Source organism: Cherax quadricarinatus, chromosome 2 (genome assembly GCF_038502225.1).
Source record: "Cherax quadricarinatus isolate ZL_2023a chromosome 2, ASM3850222v1, whole genome shotgun sequence".
Classification (NCBI taxonomy): Eukaryota; Metazoa; Arthropoda; class Malacostraca; order Decapoda; family Parastacidae; genus Cherax; species Cherax quadricarinatus.
In genome coordinates, this window is record NC_091293.1 from 19,142,836 (window position 1) to 19,159,618 (window position 16,783).

Below are 16,783 nucleotides of genomic sequence, written 5' to 3' on the forward strand. Positions count from 1 at the left end.
ATTAACCATTACATTTAAGAAACCAGTAGTTCTGGTAAAAACTGTTTTGTTGTGGACTGTATAAATTGGGTTTGACTTGCTGAAATACGGGGGTCTAATACAGTTAACGTTAAGCATATAACACAAATCGGTATAATTGTTACGTTGGTTTCCCTTATTACTTTGATAGTAAGGTTCTCACTACATGTTCTAGTGTGGGGTAGCTTTTTACTTAATGGCCTTATCTGTCTAGGGGTAATACTTACATCATGGCTGATCATCTTGAGTGTCTCTGATACCCTTTCACCAGCCCTCTTCACAGGTTATGTAAACTACTACTATAAAAATATAACTGTATTCTCAATAGATATGTACAGAATATACAATCACAGCCTCACATTTTCAAAACAAAATCTACACACTCCATACCTGTTCTCCACATGGTGTGTTCCAACAACTTTTATCCTTCTCTCTTCTTGACATAACTCTGGGCTAACCAGTGTTTTGACACACTTTAGTCACCCTGGGTATGGTGGCCACAACTTGAATTATAAAAACTCACCCCTGGAGCACACATGATGCCCCAAAAGATAGAAGAAGGACCCAGAGATCCTGCCAGGTTGAAGGTCAGCCACAGAGAGAGAGAGTCAGTGAGAGGGAGAGAGAGAGAGAGAGCCTGGCTAAGCTCCTCCCACCAAAACAAAAGACTGTTGCCAAGCACAATTCTCCAGTTACCACAATTCTACCACACCTTAATTTTACTTTTACAAAAAGAAATACAACTTTATAAACTACTTATTTAAATTGTGTGTTTATGTGTCAATAGTATAACCTATTATATTGAGAAAAATAGGCTTGACCCAGCTGCCTCTCAGTCATAAGGTTGATCAGCCCTTCTGACATTTAGAGCAAAGTCCCCATCAATTCAATATAATTAGGTATTCCAGAGTAACTGTTACTTATAAATACATGTTGGGTCCTATAGCCCCATAACACCCCCACCTCCAGACGAAGTCTCACAAAAGCTAGCCGTGTCCCTCAGGATACGGCTAGTAAAAAGTATATTGCTTAAGTCTGAAGGCGGTAAACAAGACTACTAGAAATGCTACATATTTCCTAGCACCATAACTACTCTTCACTTTACTGTTATTTACAACAGATTGCAGAATTTTTTATAAAAGCATTTTAACCATACCCATATACTCAAGGGTGTAACTATTTACAATTTTAGTGGCTTTTAAACAATACACATTACAATGCAAGAATTGCACACAATGTCCACTGTGAAAGCCCGCACCAGCAGGCCTGTGCCTCTGCTGCGGTAATCCAGCAAGCAACTGGTATTCCAGGGTGGCATCTTCCTGATCAGGAGACGAGAGTAGAGCCAAACCCAGAGCAGTTAGGTGTACACCAGGCAGGAAACTTCACAAAACATGTCAAGGTGTCTCTCACTTGGTGGCCGAACCAAACAGTGAGACTTCCAGTCAACACTCACGATCCTTAACATGGTCAGGCACTCAAGCCCATCTTCCGAGGTCCCACTCCACACAGATCCTCCAAACTTATGAAGAGGAGGCTGTCATAGAACATGGAGGGGTCCAAGGGACCACAAAGGCAAATCGTCGGGCCGTTTTGTACATAGAGCACACCAAGACACAACATCACATACCTTCCTGAACGTCTCATGTTACCGAAGGTTGTCAACCACTGCCTCAACTCACATTTACGTACACCCTGACCCTCGTCACACTTTCGGCTCTGACTCGACTCCTTCACAGTCAGATGGCTGGTAGGGAGTACTCAGGCTCGCCGAGAGTTCACCACTGCAAAAACAACAAGGTCAGCACATGACAAACACTATGTACAAAGTACGCACCATGCATCTACATGAAACATCTAGAGAGAGCATCAGCAACCACATTCTCTGAGCCTTTTATATATTTAACTTTCAAATTAAAAGGCTGTAGGAACAAAGCCCATCTTAAGAGTCTTTGATTGTGGTTTCTCATTCTTTGCAAAAACCTCAGAGGGTTATGGTCACTATACACTATTACAGGATGTGGGGATGCACTGATATAAACTTCAAATTTCTGCACAGCCAACACCAAAGCCAAAGCCTCTTTCTCTACAGTTGCATAACCACGTTGATGCTTTTTTAATTTGGCTGAATGGTAACAAACTGGCTGAAGGCTATCTCTCTCATCACCCTGCAACAACACTGCACCTACCCCTACATCACTAGCATCCACTTGTAGAGAGAAGGGGCATTCAAACTCAGGACTTTTCAAGATAGGAGCATTCCCTAATAACATTTTCACATTTTCAAAAGCCCTGTCACACTTGCTGTCCCAGTTGAATTGAACTTTGGGACTGGTCAAAGTTGTCAGTGGTGACGTTACCTGGGAGAGGTTGGGGCAGAATCGTCTGTAATAACCCACCATGCCCAGGAACCTCATCACTGCCTTCCGATTCTGTGGTCTAGGAAAATTTATAATGGCCTCCACCTTAGCATGAATTGGGGCAACTTTTCCCTGACCAACTACATATCCTAAGAATTGTACACTGGCTTGGCCAAACTCACTTTTGCTCAAATTGACGGTTAGATTGGCTTGGGATAGACATTCAAACAACTTTTGCAATCTTACCAAGTGAGTTTCCCACTGGTTACTGAATACCACAATATCATCTAGAGAGGCCCGCACACCATCCAACCCCCTTATGACAGTATTTATACGACGCTGGAAGGTGGCAGGAGCATTTTTTAACCCAAAAGGAAGAACATTATATTGAAATAACCCATCTGGAGTGACGAAGGCTGAAATTTCCTTGGCTCGCTGGGTGAGGGGTATCTGATAATAACCTTTAAGTAAGTCCAGTTTGCTCACAAACTTTGCCCCTCCCACAGCATCAATCACATCATCCATACGTGGCAAAGGGTAACAGTCAGCCTTCGTTACTTCATTTATTCTGCGGTAGTCAGTGCACATACGCATAGATCCATCAGGTTTGGGAACCATCAGGCATGGAGATGCCCACTGACTCTCGCTAGGCACTACAAACTGGTTTTGAAGGAGGAATTTCACTTCTTCCTCCATGTGAAGTTGTTTTGTTGGGTTCATGCGGTAAGGAGCCTGCTTTATTGGAACAGCTTCCCCGACATCCACATCATGGGGAGGCAATTTACTTACTTTGGGTACATCCCCAAACAAATCTGGAAATTTTTGGAGTAACTGAACCAAGTCACAGGCTCCCTGTACACTGAGTCCCTTCATGTGTGCCAAGGGATTTTGCAAGATGGCTGAATTGCACAGCCTTACTTCTGTTGTTACAGGAAGTTTTTCAGTATCGTCACACTCAACTTGAATAGCGGCAACTCCTGCCCTAGAATGGTATTTTTTCAACCTGTTAATGTGCACAGTCCTTTCTGATTTGCGACGGCCAGGCATCTTAATTACATAATTGGGGCCAGACCTGCCTGTGATGACAAAGGGTCCATCAAATCGTGCAGCCAAGGCATGTCCCGGAACCGGCTCCAAAGCTAACACTTCCTCTCCAACACTGAAGGAGCGAGGGGCTGCCCTTTGGTCGTACCGCTGCTTCATGGCCCTCTGACTAGCTTTGAGGTTGTCTGCTGCCATCTGTCTCGCCTGGTCCAATCGTTTCCTGAAAAAGAGAACATCTTCCGGCGGGAAAGCCTCATTTTCACCACCCAGCCAATGCTCCTTGAGAATAGTCAGTGGTCCCCTCACTGGATGACCACAGACAAGCTCGAAAGGGCTGAAACTGAGAGATTCTTGGGTGCTTTCCCGCACGGTAAACAAGAGAAAAGGGATACCCTCATCCCAATCACTAGTGTTATTCATACAATAAGCTCGCATCATTGTCTTAAGAGTTTGATGAAATCTCTCTACTACTCCCTGAGACTGAGGGTGATAGGCAGTTGAAAATTTGGGCTGTACATCTAACCCCTTTAACACATTCCTAAATAATTTCGAGGTAAAGTTAGACCCTTGATCTGTTTGTACCTCCCGAGGAAAGCCAACATGGGAAAAGAACTTCATCAAAGCCCTTAAGACCACTCGAGCTGTTATCTTGCGTAGAGGGATTGCTTCTGGGTACCTGGTAGTGGAGCAAATTATTGTTAGTAAATAATTATTTCCCATTCTGGTCCTTGGGAGTGGGCCAACGACATCCACTACCAGCTTGCTGAAGGGTTCACCTGGTGCTGAAATTGGCTGAAGGGGAACAGGTTTAATGCTTTGATTAGGTTTCCCTATAATTTGGCAGGCATGACAGGTCTTTATATAATCTCCCACCGTCTCCCACAACCGAGGCCAGAAGAAGTGCCTAGAAACCCTGGATACTGTTTTAGCAATACCTAGGTGTCCACCTAGAGGTGTGTCATGCACTAAGCTAAGAACATGGTTTCTATAAGGCTCAGGCACCACGACCTGGTGACAAAAACTTGGCTCTCCTTCTACTGGTACTGCAACCGAAGGTGCCTTCTTCATGAGTATACCTTTCCTGAAATAGAAGCATTTATTTAAACGTAAAGATTCCTCTTCAGTCACAGCTGAGGCTCTGATCGACTTAAGTGTGTCATCACACCCCTGTGCAGCAATTAACTGCATCATAGTAGGCCCAATCTCCCTCACACTACTTCCTTGATCTCTGCACTGATTAGGCTCAACTCGGGTTATGGTATCCTTTTCTTTAGTTGACTGCAGTTCAACCTCAGAAAATAGAGTTTCCAAACCTAAGTCCTCACCATCCTCATGAGAAATATAAGGATTACCCTTGGTATCCTGGTCACGAGACATACTTCTTGTGATGGCACCAACAGGGAAAAGGTCTGGCAGGGTCTCCCTAGCCTTCTTCTCCCAAACTTTGGGGCCTGGTTGCCCCCATACTAGTGGTTCTTCACTGTCTAACAGGCCCATCACATTATTCCCTAATAAGAGGTCGACCCCTTCGAAGGGAATTTCATCTGAGATACCTACAGGGAGATAGCCTACTTGGTATGTAGATTCTACCCATAATTTGTGTACCGGTGTCCTTACGGTTGAACCCGTAATACCCTTCAACAATATATCTACCCCAGTATAGGTATCCTTAGACACTGGTAGCACTCCAGCACGTAGCAAAGAGTAGGTGCTACATCCATCTCTCAAGGACACTATTTTCTCAACCCTACCCACATCCTTATGCAAAGCAACTGTGGACTTACTAGAAAATACCTGCATCCTGGGGTCTAGACCCAAGGGTACCTCCTCACCTTGCTTTGAAATACAGGCAACTGGATGTGTGTCTACAGTTAGAGTCCTCTGGGGTGGTTCCTCCCTTTCCTGCCTTGACCAGCAAAACTTTTGTGTGTGTCCAGTTTTGTTACAGTAGTAACAGGCATAACTCTTAACGGTATTTTTACCATTTGGTGTAGGACTGGTACTGTTTACTCGAGGACCTGAAAAATTATCTGATTGTCTAGGTAAACTTTGAGCTCCAGCTGACTTACCTTTTCTTTCTATTTTAGAGGGTGCCTCAGCCTTCATTTGTCCCTGAAAATTCTTGTCCCACTTACCTTTATGACCATAGGACTTGGAATAAGATTTAGAACGAGTGGGGAAATTTTCAGGAGCATGACTGTTTTTACTTACCAATTCCCTGCGAGCCAAGAATCGGTCACCTAGATCCAGTGCTTCTGAAAGATTATCTGGGTTTTCGTCCTCCAAATATTCTCTGAGGTCAACAGGGATTGTATTGTACAATTCCTCATGAACTATCAGATCTACTAATTTGTTATAGTCTTTATTAACTCCTTTAGAACAAACCCATTTCTTAAAAAGGAACAGTTTCTCATTCCCAAACTCAGTTAAGGTCTGCCCATCCCGAATTTTTTTATTTCTGAACTTTTGTCTATATTTCTCAGGTATCATTTGGTATGCAAGCAATACTTCCTCTTTAATCTTATCATAATCAGAAAAATCTTGCCCCTCCAGAGTCTCTACTCTCTGGAATCCTTTACCCACAAGTTGTGTGCGAACTAGGGTAGCCCACTTCTGTTTGGGCCATCCTTGCTCCAAAGCAGTCTTCTCAAAAAAAGAAAAATATCTATCTGGGTCACTCTCTGTAAACTTAGGGACAAAATTTGCAGCTTTAGTTATGTTAAAGTACTGCTCAGGCTCTTGTTCTGAACCTCCTAACCTCTGACGTTCTTCCTCCTTAGTTTTCATTAATTTCATTTCAGCCTCTAGTACAGCTAATTTCAGTCTCATTCTCTCCATTTCCATATCACCTGGAGTAGGTGATCCCTCATGTTCACTGTTAACAGGCATGTTTACTGATGAATTATTACCTTTTTCCCTGAAGCCTAAAAAAATCTGAAGACTCATCTTCTGACATAGTTTTATCTTTAAACACTTGCTTCCCTCTTACAGTATCAGTGGACAAAGTTTTCCCACAGGCACATAAAATAACACAAATTGAATGTAAACTATGCACATAGCACTTACCATAACCTCAACAAAAATGTGTTACTCAACCTTTCTCCCACCTTAGGAGAAAAACAACCTGTAAACTAATATATGAAAACAACACTTCCACTGACACCACCTTGGTAAATCTTCTATCAGAAACATGCAACTGTTATTACCCCATACCAGCACATATAGTTCAAAGAATGTTTTGAGTTATTTTAGCAGTCAAATAACTCTCCCGGTCAAGCTCCCATGTTACGTTGGTTTCCCTTATTACTTTGATAGTAAGGTTCTCACTACATGTTCTAGTGTGGGGTAGCTTTTTACTTAATGGCCTTATCTGTCTAGGGGTAATACTTACATCATGGCTGATCATCTTGAGTGTCTCTGATACCCTTTCACCAGCCCTCTTCACAGGTTATGAAAACTACTACTATAAAAATATAACTGTATTCTCAATAGATATGTACAGAATATACAATCACAGCCTCACATTTTCAAAACAAAATCTACACACTCCATACCTGTTCTCCACATGGTGTGTTCCAACAACTTTTATCCTTCTCTCTTCTTGACATAACTCTGGGCTAACCAGTGTTTTGACACACTTTAGTCACCCTGGGTATGGTGGCCACAACTTAAATTATAAAAACTCACCCCTGGAGCACACATGATGCCCCAAAAGATAGAAGAAGGACCCAGAGATCCTGCCAGGTTGAAGGTCAGCCACAGAGAGAGGGAGCCTCAGTCAGAGGGAGAGAGAGAAAGACTAGCTAAGCTCCTCCCACCAAAACAAAAGACTGTTGCCAAGCACAATTCTCCAGTTACCACAATTCTACCACACCTTAATTTTACTTTTACAAAAAGAAATACAACTTTATAAACTACCTATTTAAATTGTGTATTTATGTGTCTATAGTATAACCTATTATATTGAGAAAAATAGGCTTGACCCAGCTGCCTCTCAGTCATAAGGTTGATCAACCCTTCTGACATTTAGAGCAAAGTCCCCATCAATTCAATATAATTAGGTATTCCAGAGTAACTGTTACTTATAAATACATGTTGGGTCCTATAGCCCCATAACACCCCCACCTCCAGACGAAGTCTCACAAAAGCTAGCCATGTCCCTCAGGATACGGCTAGTAAAAAGTATATTGCTTAAGTCTGAAGGCGGTAAACAAGACTACTAGAAATGCTACATATTTCCTAGCACCATAACTACTCTTCACTTTACTGTTATTTACAACAGATTGCAGAATTTTTTATAAAAGCATTTTAACCATACCCATATACTCAAGGGTGTAACTATTTACAATTTTAGAGGCTTTTAAACAATACACATTACAATGCAAGAATTGCACACAATGTCCACTGTGAAAGCCCGCACCAGCAGGCCTGTGCCTCTGCTGCAGTAATCCAGCAAGCAACTGGTATTCCAGGGTGGCATCTTCCTGATCAGGAGACGAGAGTAGAGCCAAACCCAGAGCAGTTAGGTGTACACCAGGCAGGAAACTTCACAAAACATGTCAAGGTGTCTCTCACTTGGTGGCCGAACCAAACAGTGAGACTTCCAGTCAACACTCACGATCCTTAACATGGTCAGGCACTCAAGCCCATCTTCCGAGGTCCCACTCCACACAGATCCTCCAAACTTATGAAGAGGAGGCTGTCATAGAACATGGATGGGTCCAAGGGACCACAAAGGCAAATCGTCGGGCCGTTTTGTACAAAGGGCACACCAAGACACAACATCACATACCTTCCTGAACGTCTCATGTTACCGAAGGTTGTCAACCACTGCCTCAACTCACATTTACGTACACCCTGACCCTCGTCACACTTTCGGCTCTGACTCGACTCCTTCACAGTCAGATGGCTGGTAGGGAGTACTCAGGCTCGCCGAGAGTTCACCACTGCAAAAACAACAAGGTCAGCACATGACAAACACTATGTACAAAGTATGCACCATGCATCTACATGAAACATCTAGAGAGAGCATCAGCAACCACATTCTCTGAGCCTTTTATATATTTAACTTTCAAATTAAAAGGCTGTAGGAACAAAGCCCATCTTAAGAGTCTTTGATTGTGGTTTCTCATTCTTTGCAAAAACCTCAGAGGGTTATGGTCACTATACACTATTACAGGATGTGGGGATGCACTGATATAAACTTCAAATTTCTGCACAGCCAACACCAAAGCCAAAGCCTCTTTCTCTACAGTTGCATAACCACGTTGATGCTTTTTTAATTTGGCTGAATGGTAACAAACTGGCTGAAGGCTATCTCTCTCATCACCCTGCAACAACACTGCACCTACCCCTACATCACTAGCATCCACTTGTAGAGAGAAGGGGCATTCAAACTCAGGACTTTTCAAGATAGGAGCATTCCCTAATAACATTTTCACATTTTCAAAAGCCCTGTCACACTTGCTGTCCCAGTTGAATTGAACTTTGGGACTGGTCAAAGTTGTCAGTGGTGATGTTACCTGGGAGAGGTTGGGGCAGAATCGTCTGTAATAACCCACCATGCCCAGGAACCTCATCACTGCCTTCCGATTCTGTGGTCTAGGAAAATTTATAATGGCCTCCACCTTAGCATGAATTGGGGCAACTTTTCCCTGACCAACTACATATCCTAAGAATTGTACACTGGCTTGGCCAAACTCACTTTTGCTCAAATTGATGGTTAGATTGGCTTGGGATAGACATTCAAACAACTTTTGCAATCTTACCAAGTGAGTTTCCCACTGGTTACTGAATACCACAATATCATCTAGATAGGCCTGCACACCATCCAACCCCCTTATGACAGTATTTATACGATGCTGGAAGGTGGCAGGAGCATTTTTTAACCCAAAAGGAAGAACATTATATTGAAATAACCCATCTGGAGTGACGAAGGCTGAAATTTCCTTGGCTCGCTGGGTGAGGGGCATCTGATAATAACCTTTAAGTAAGTCCAGTTTGCTCACAAACTTTGCCCCTCCCACAGCATCAATCACATCATCCATACGTGGCAAAGGGTAACAGTCAGCCTTCGTTACTTCATTTATTCTGCGATAGTCAGTGTACATACGCATAGATCCATCAGGTTTGGGAACCATCAGGCATGGAGATGCCCACTGACTCTCGCTAGGCACTACAAACTGGTTTTGAAGGAGGAATTTCACTTCTTCCTCCATGTGAAGTTGTTTTGTTGGGTTCATGCGGTAAGGAGCCTGCTTTATTGGAACAGCTTCCCCGACATCCACATCATGGGGAGGCAATTTACTTACTTTGGGTACATCCCCAAACAAATCTGGAAATTTTTGGAGTAACTGAACCAAGTCACAGGCTCCCTGTACACTGAGTCCCTTCATGTGTGCCAAGGGATTTTGCAAGATGGCTGAATTGCACAGCCTTACTTCTGTTGTTACAGGAAGTTTTTCAGTATCGTCATACTCAACTTGAATAGCGGCAACTCCTGCCCTAGAATGGTATTTTTTCAACCTGTTAATGTGCACAGTCCTTTCTGATTTGCGACGGCCAGGCATCTTAATTACATAATTGGGGCCAGACCTGCCTGTGATGACAAAGGGTCCATCAAATCGTGCAGCCAAGGCATGTCCTGGAACCGGCTCCAAAGCTAACACTTCCTCTCCAACACTGAAGGAGCGAGGGGCTGCCCTTTGGTCGTACCGCTGCTTCATGGCCCTCTGACTAGCTTTGAGGTTGTCTGCTGCCATCTGTCTCGCCTGGTCCAATCGTTTCCTGAAAAAAGAGAACATCTTCCGGCGGGAAAGCCTCATTTTCACCACCCAGCCAATGCTCCTTGAGAATAGTCAGTGGTCCCCTCACTGGATGACCACAGACAAGCTCGAAAGGGCTGAAACTGAGAGATTCTTGGGTGCTTTCCCGCACGGCAAACAAGAGAAAAGGGATACCCTCATCCCAATCACTAGTGTTATTCATACAATAAGCTCGCATCATTGTCTTAAGAGTTTGATGAAATTTCTCTACTACTCCATGAGACTGAGGGTGATAGGCAGTTGAAAATTTGGGCTGTACATCTAACCCCTTTAACACATTCCTAAATAATTTCGAGGTAAAGTTAGACCCTTGATCTGTTTGTACCTCCCGAGGAAAGCCAACATGGGAAAAGAACTTCATCAAAGCCCTTAAGACCACTCGAGCTGTTATCTTGCATAGAGGGATTGCTTCTGGGTACCTGGTAGTGGAGCAAATTATTGTTAGTAAATAATTATTTCCCATTCTGGTCCTTGGGAGTGGGCCAACGACATCCACTACCAGCTTGCTGAAGGGTTCACCTGGTGCTGAAATTGGCTGAAGGGGAACAGGTTTAATGCTTTGATTAGGTTTCCCTATAATTTGGCAGGCATGACAGGTCTTTATATAATCTCCCACCGTCTCCCACAACCGAGGCCAGAAGAAGTGCCTAGAAACCCTGGATACTGTTTTAGCAATACCTAGGTGTCCACCTAGAGGTGTGTCATGCACTAAGCTAAGAACATGGTTTCTATAAGGCTCAGGCACCACGACCTGGTGACAAAAACTTGGCTCTCCTTCTACTGGTACTGCAACCGAAGGTGCCTTCTTCATGAGTATACCTTTCCTGAAATAGAAACATTTATTTAAACGTAAAGATTCCTCTTCAGTCACAGCTGAGGCTCTGATCGACTTAAGTGTGTCATCACACCCCTGTGCAGCAATTAACTGCATCATAGTAGGCCCAATCTCCCTCACACTACTTCCTTGATCTCTGCACTGATTAGGCTCAACTCGGGTTGTGGTATCCTTTTCTTTAGTTGACTGCAGTTCAACCTCAGAAAATAGAGTTTCCAAACCTAAGTCCTCACCATCCTCATGAGAAATATAAGGATTACCCTTGGTATCCTGGTCACGAGACATACTTCTTGTGATGGCACCAACAGGGAAAAGGTCTGGCAGGGTCTCCCTAGCCTTCTTCTCCCAAACTTTGGGGCCTGGTTGCCCCCATACTAGTGGTTCTTCACTGTCTAACAGGCCCATCACATTATTCCCTAATAAGAGGTCGACCCCTTCGAAGGGAATTTCATCTGAGATACCTACAGGGAGATAGCCTACTTGGTATGTAGATTCTACCCATAATTTGTGTACCGGTGTCCTTACGGTTGAACCCGTAATACCCTTCAACAATATATCTACCCCAGTATAGGTATCCTTAGACACTGGTAGCACTCCAGCACGTAGCAAAGAGTAGGTGCTACATCCATCTCTCAAGGACACTATGTTCTCAACCCTACCCACATCCTTATGCAAAGCAACTGTGGACTTACTAGAAAATACCTGCATCCTGGGGTCTAGACCCAAGGGTACCTCCTCACCTTGCTTTGAAATACAGGCAACTGGATGTGTGTCTACAGTTAGAGTCCTCTGGGGTGGTTCCTCCCTTTCCTGATCTCGCTGCCTTGACCAGCAAAACTTTTGTGTGTGTCCATTTTTGTTACAGTAGTAACAGGCATAACTCTTAAAGGTATTTTTACCATTTGGTGTAGGACTGGTACTGTTTACTCGAGGACCTGAAAAATTATCTGATTGTCTAGGTAAACTTTGAGCTCCAGCTGACTTACCTTTTCTTTCTATTTTAGAGGGTGCCTCAGCCTTCATTTGTCCCTGAAAATTCTTGTCCCACTTACCTTTATGACCATAGTACTTGGAATAAGATTTAGAAGGAGTGGGGAAATTTTCAGGAGCATGACTGTTTTTACTTACCAATTCCCTGCGAGCCAAGAATCGGTCACCTAGATCCAGTGCTTCTGAAAGATTATCTGGGTTTTTGTCCTCCAAATATTCTCTGAGGTCAACAGGGATTGTATTGTACAATTCCTCATGAACCATCAGATCTACTAATTTGTTATAGTCTTTATTAACTCCTTTAGAACAAACCCATTTCTTAAAAAGGAACAGTTTCTCATTCCCAAACTCGGTTAAGGTCTGCCCATCATGAAATTTTTTATTTCTGAACTTTTGTCTATATTTCTCAGGTATCATTTGGTATGCAAGCAATACTTCCTCTTTAATCTTATTATAATCAGAAAAATCTTGCCCCTCCAGAGTCTCTACTCTCCTGGAATCCTTTACCCACAAGTTGTGTGCGAACTAGGGTAGCCCACTTCTGTTTGGGCCATCCTTGCTCCAAAGCAGTCTTCTCAAAAAAAGAAAAATATCTATCTGGGTCACTCTCTGTAAACTTAGGGACAAAATTTGCAGCTTTAGTTATGTTAAAGTACTGCTCAGGCTCTTGTTCTGAACCTCCTAACCTCTGACGTTCTTCCTCCTTAGTTTTCATTAATTTCATTTCAGCCTCTAGTACAGCTAATTTCAGTCTCATTCTCTCCATTTCCATATCACCTGGAGTAGGTGATCCCTCATGTTCACTGTTAACAGGCATGTTTACTGATGAATTATTACCTTCTTCCCTGAAGCCTAAAAAAATCTGAAGACTCATCTTCTGACATAGTTTTATCTTTAAACACTTGCTTCCCTCTTACAGTATCAGTGGACAAAGTTTTCCCACAGGCACATAAAATAACACAAACTGAATGTAAACTATGCACATAGCACTTACCATAACCTCAACAAAAATGTGTTACTCAACCTTTCTCCCACCTTAGGAGAAAAACAACCTGTAAACTAATATATGAAAACAACACTTCCACTGACACCACCTTGGTAAATCTTCTATCAGAAACATGCAACTGTTATTACCCCATACCAGCACATATAGTTCAAAGAATGTTTTGAGTTATTTTAGCAGTCAAATAACTCTCCCGGTCAAGCTCCCATGTTACGTTGGTTTCCCTTATTACTTTGATAGTAAGGTTCTCACTACATGTTCTAGTGTGGGGTAGCTTTTTACTTAATGGCCTTATCTGTCTAGGGGTAATACTTACATCATGGCTGATCATCTTGAGTGTCTCTGATACCCTTTCACCAGCCCTCTTCACAGGTTATGTAAACTACTACTATAAAAATATAACTGTATTCTCAATAGATATGTACAGAATATACAATCACAGCCTCACATTTTCAAAACAAAATCTACACACTCCATACCTGTTCTCCACATGGTGTGTTCCAACAACTTTTATCCTTCTCTCTTCTTGACATAACTCTGGGCTAACCAGTGTTTTGACACACTTTAGTCACCCTGGGTATGGTGGCCACAACTTAAATTATAAAAACTCACCCCTGGAGCACACATGATGCCCCAAAAGATAGAAGAAGGACCCAGAGATCCTGCCAGGTTGAAGGTCAGCCACAGAGAGAGGGAGCCTCAGTCAGAGGGAGAGAGAGAAAGACTAGCTAAGCTCCTCCCACCAAAACAAAAGACTGTTGCCAAGCACAATTCTCCAGTTACCACAATTCTACCACACCTTAATTTTACTTTTACAAAAAGAAATACAACTTTATAAACTACTTATTTAAATTGTGTGTTTATGTGTCTATAGTATAACCTATTATATTGAGAAAAATAGGCTTGACCCAGCTGCCTCTCAGTCATAAGGTTGATCAGTCCTTCTGACATTTAGAGCAAAGTCCCCGTCAATTCAATATAATTAGGTATTCCAGAGTAACTGTTACTTATAAATACATGTTGGGTCCTATAGCCCCATAACAATAATTATTGCCAAAACTTTGCGATACCACTTACCAAATTTTCTCTGGAGGTCACCTGATGCAGCTGAATCACCTACAACACTTGCCTAACATATAGAAACTACACTGGCCAGTTAGAATCTACATAAAAGACAGTTATATTTAGCTGTGGGTGGTGATGACTCCTTATCTTCCCCATTCACACTACATTTCTTGATGTCCTGCCAAGTTCTTGTTTCTGCACATGTGAGGCCAGAACTCCATTAAACCTCGGAAAACGCCGAATTTCTGACAAAAATTACGAAGTGTTCTCACCAACTGAATTCAACATATCCTCCCTCTCCCCCCGGCGCAGACGCAGATCAGTCCTCCACTCGAAGGTCAAATCAGCATTATTACACTTATTCACAATATAAAAATTTATGCACTATAATTTTGGGAAAATTGCATCAAAATTTTTCACATGGGGCTTTTTATATAGTAGTATGTCATTGATGTCAGGTAAGCAGGTATACCTTGTACATGTACGGTATTTGTAAAAATAAAGATATTATTATTATAAATACAGATGCCATCACGCTAGTGAAGTGCTCTTGATCCAAGGAGAACCCGGGATAACTACTGAGATATTACATAACATGAAATTCAGAGACCAGTTACTAAAAAATTTAAGGCAGACAAGATATTGCAGCACTAAATGAATTCCACAGGTTGAGGAACAGAGTGCAGAGGCTTGTAAAAGGAACAAAAATCGAGGAGTACAAGAATAACCCTATAAAGCTCTGGCAACAACTAAAACACTTGGGGTATAGCCATAAACCCATAGATAGATCTAACTCTATTAACTATATTAAAAGACAAGAACACCAATAAAACATCGTTATTGAAAGACATGTCAGCATGGTATGACAGCAGGAAAAAAAAAGATGGGTGGTAGGGACGGGGCTGTCTTGGACAGTGCTCCTGAGGAAGCTAGTGCTGTCCTGGAGGAAAGTGCTCCTGAGGGTGCTAGTGCTGTCCTGGAGGTGTGCTGAGGGTGCTAGTGTTGTCCTGAAGGAAAGTGCTCCAGAGTGTCCTAGTGATGTCTTAGAAGATAGAGCTCGTGAGAGCACTAGTGTTGTCCTGGAGGACACTGAAGACAACGTTATTCAGTCCACAGAGGTTCAAAATAGTGACACTGCTGGAGATGGATCAAAATGGGATGAGGTCTCAGGGAACAGTGTCGACACACTACCAGCAAAACCTGGTGGAAACACTGATGTCCATACAGGGATAAAAGATATTGAGGAAACAGGAAAAATAAATGCACCAGCAGTGAACGCAGCTACAATAAATCCTAGCAAACAGAATTACAGTCTATGTAAATACTATGCCTTGGGGTATCTGCAGGCACGGTATATCTGGTAAAACAGGTGGGACATGCACTTTTGACCATCCCAAAAAATGCCGCACCCACATGACAACAGGAGAGTGCAACTTCCCTTCTTTCAACTTATTTCACGCAGAAATGTGTCACCCATCAATCCATGAAAGAAACTGCTACAATGCATACTACCAGGCACATCATCTGAAGGGGATTAGAAGACACAGACCAGCCAGACTATGAGAAACAAAAGAGAGGAGCCACAACCTCTCCAGGGACAGAGTTTTTTTTAGGGCCAGAAGGGAAAAAAACTGGCAAGAAATGATAATAATCCTACACCACCTGAAAACACTTCTGCAGCAGAGGCACGGACATTGGCCTTTACCCCAGAACAACAGATACTACAACCAGCAAATAAAAAACCCTAAATTCCACCAATATGACATTTGTCTTTGCAAACATACAGGGTGTAAAGCCGTCAAAAAACAACAAAATTCCTTTCATCAAGGGACTGCTTACGGAGCCAAATGCAATGTTTGCAGCATTCACAGAGACCCCCATAAAGGATCATTATGACAACGAAATATGGATCCCAGGTTATAACCTATTCCGATGCAACAGACTAAACAGGCAATAAGGGGGGGGGGGTTGGCCTGTATGTCATCGAGTCGCTCATTTGCACAGAACTACTAAACACCTCAAATGATGTAGTTGAAGTTTTGACGGTAAAGATCGAAAACTAAAACCTTGTCTCTGTGGTAGTATACAAGCCTCCAGATGCAACTTCCCAGCAATTCCAGGGGCAACTTGAGAAAATTGACCACTGTCTGGAAAATCTTCCAACTCCTGCCTCAAACATCTTACTACTAGGAGATTTCGACTTGAGACACCTAAAATGGAGGAGTATAGCAATGTTTTAGCAGAGATCACTCCAGGAGGCAGCTCAGATGAAAATTCACACACACACGAACTATTAAATCTCTGCAACAAATTCACCTTAAACAAGCAAATAGTGGAGCCTACAAGACTAGAAAATATGCTGGACCTCATCTTCACTAACAATGATGATCTGATGCGTAATATAACTGTATCAAAGACAATTCACTCAGATCACAACATAATAGAGGTACAGACATGTATGCACAGGGCTCCTGACCAGCAAAATGTAAGCAGTCATGAAGGTCTCTTCACGAAATTCAATTACAATAACAAAAACATACAATGGGACCAAGTAAACCATGTCCTAAATGAAACAAGCTGGGAAGATATTCTAAACATCACGGATCCAAACATTTGCCTTGAAAAACTGAATTCTGTGGTTCTT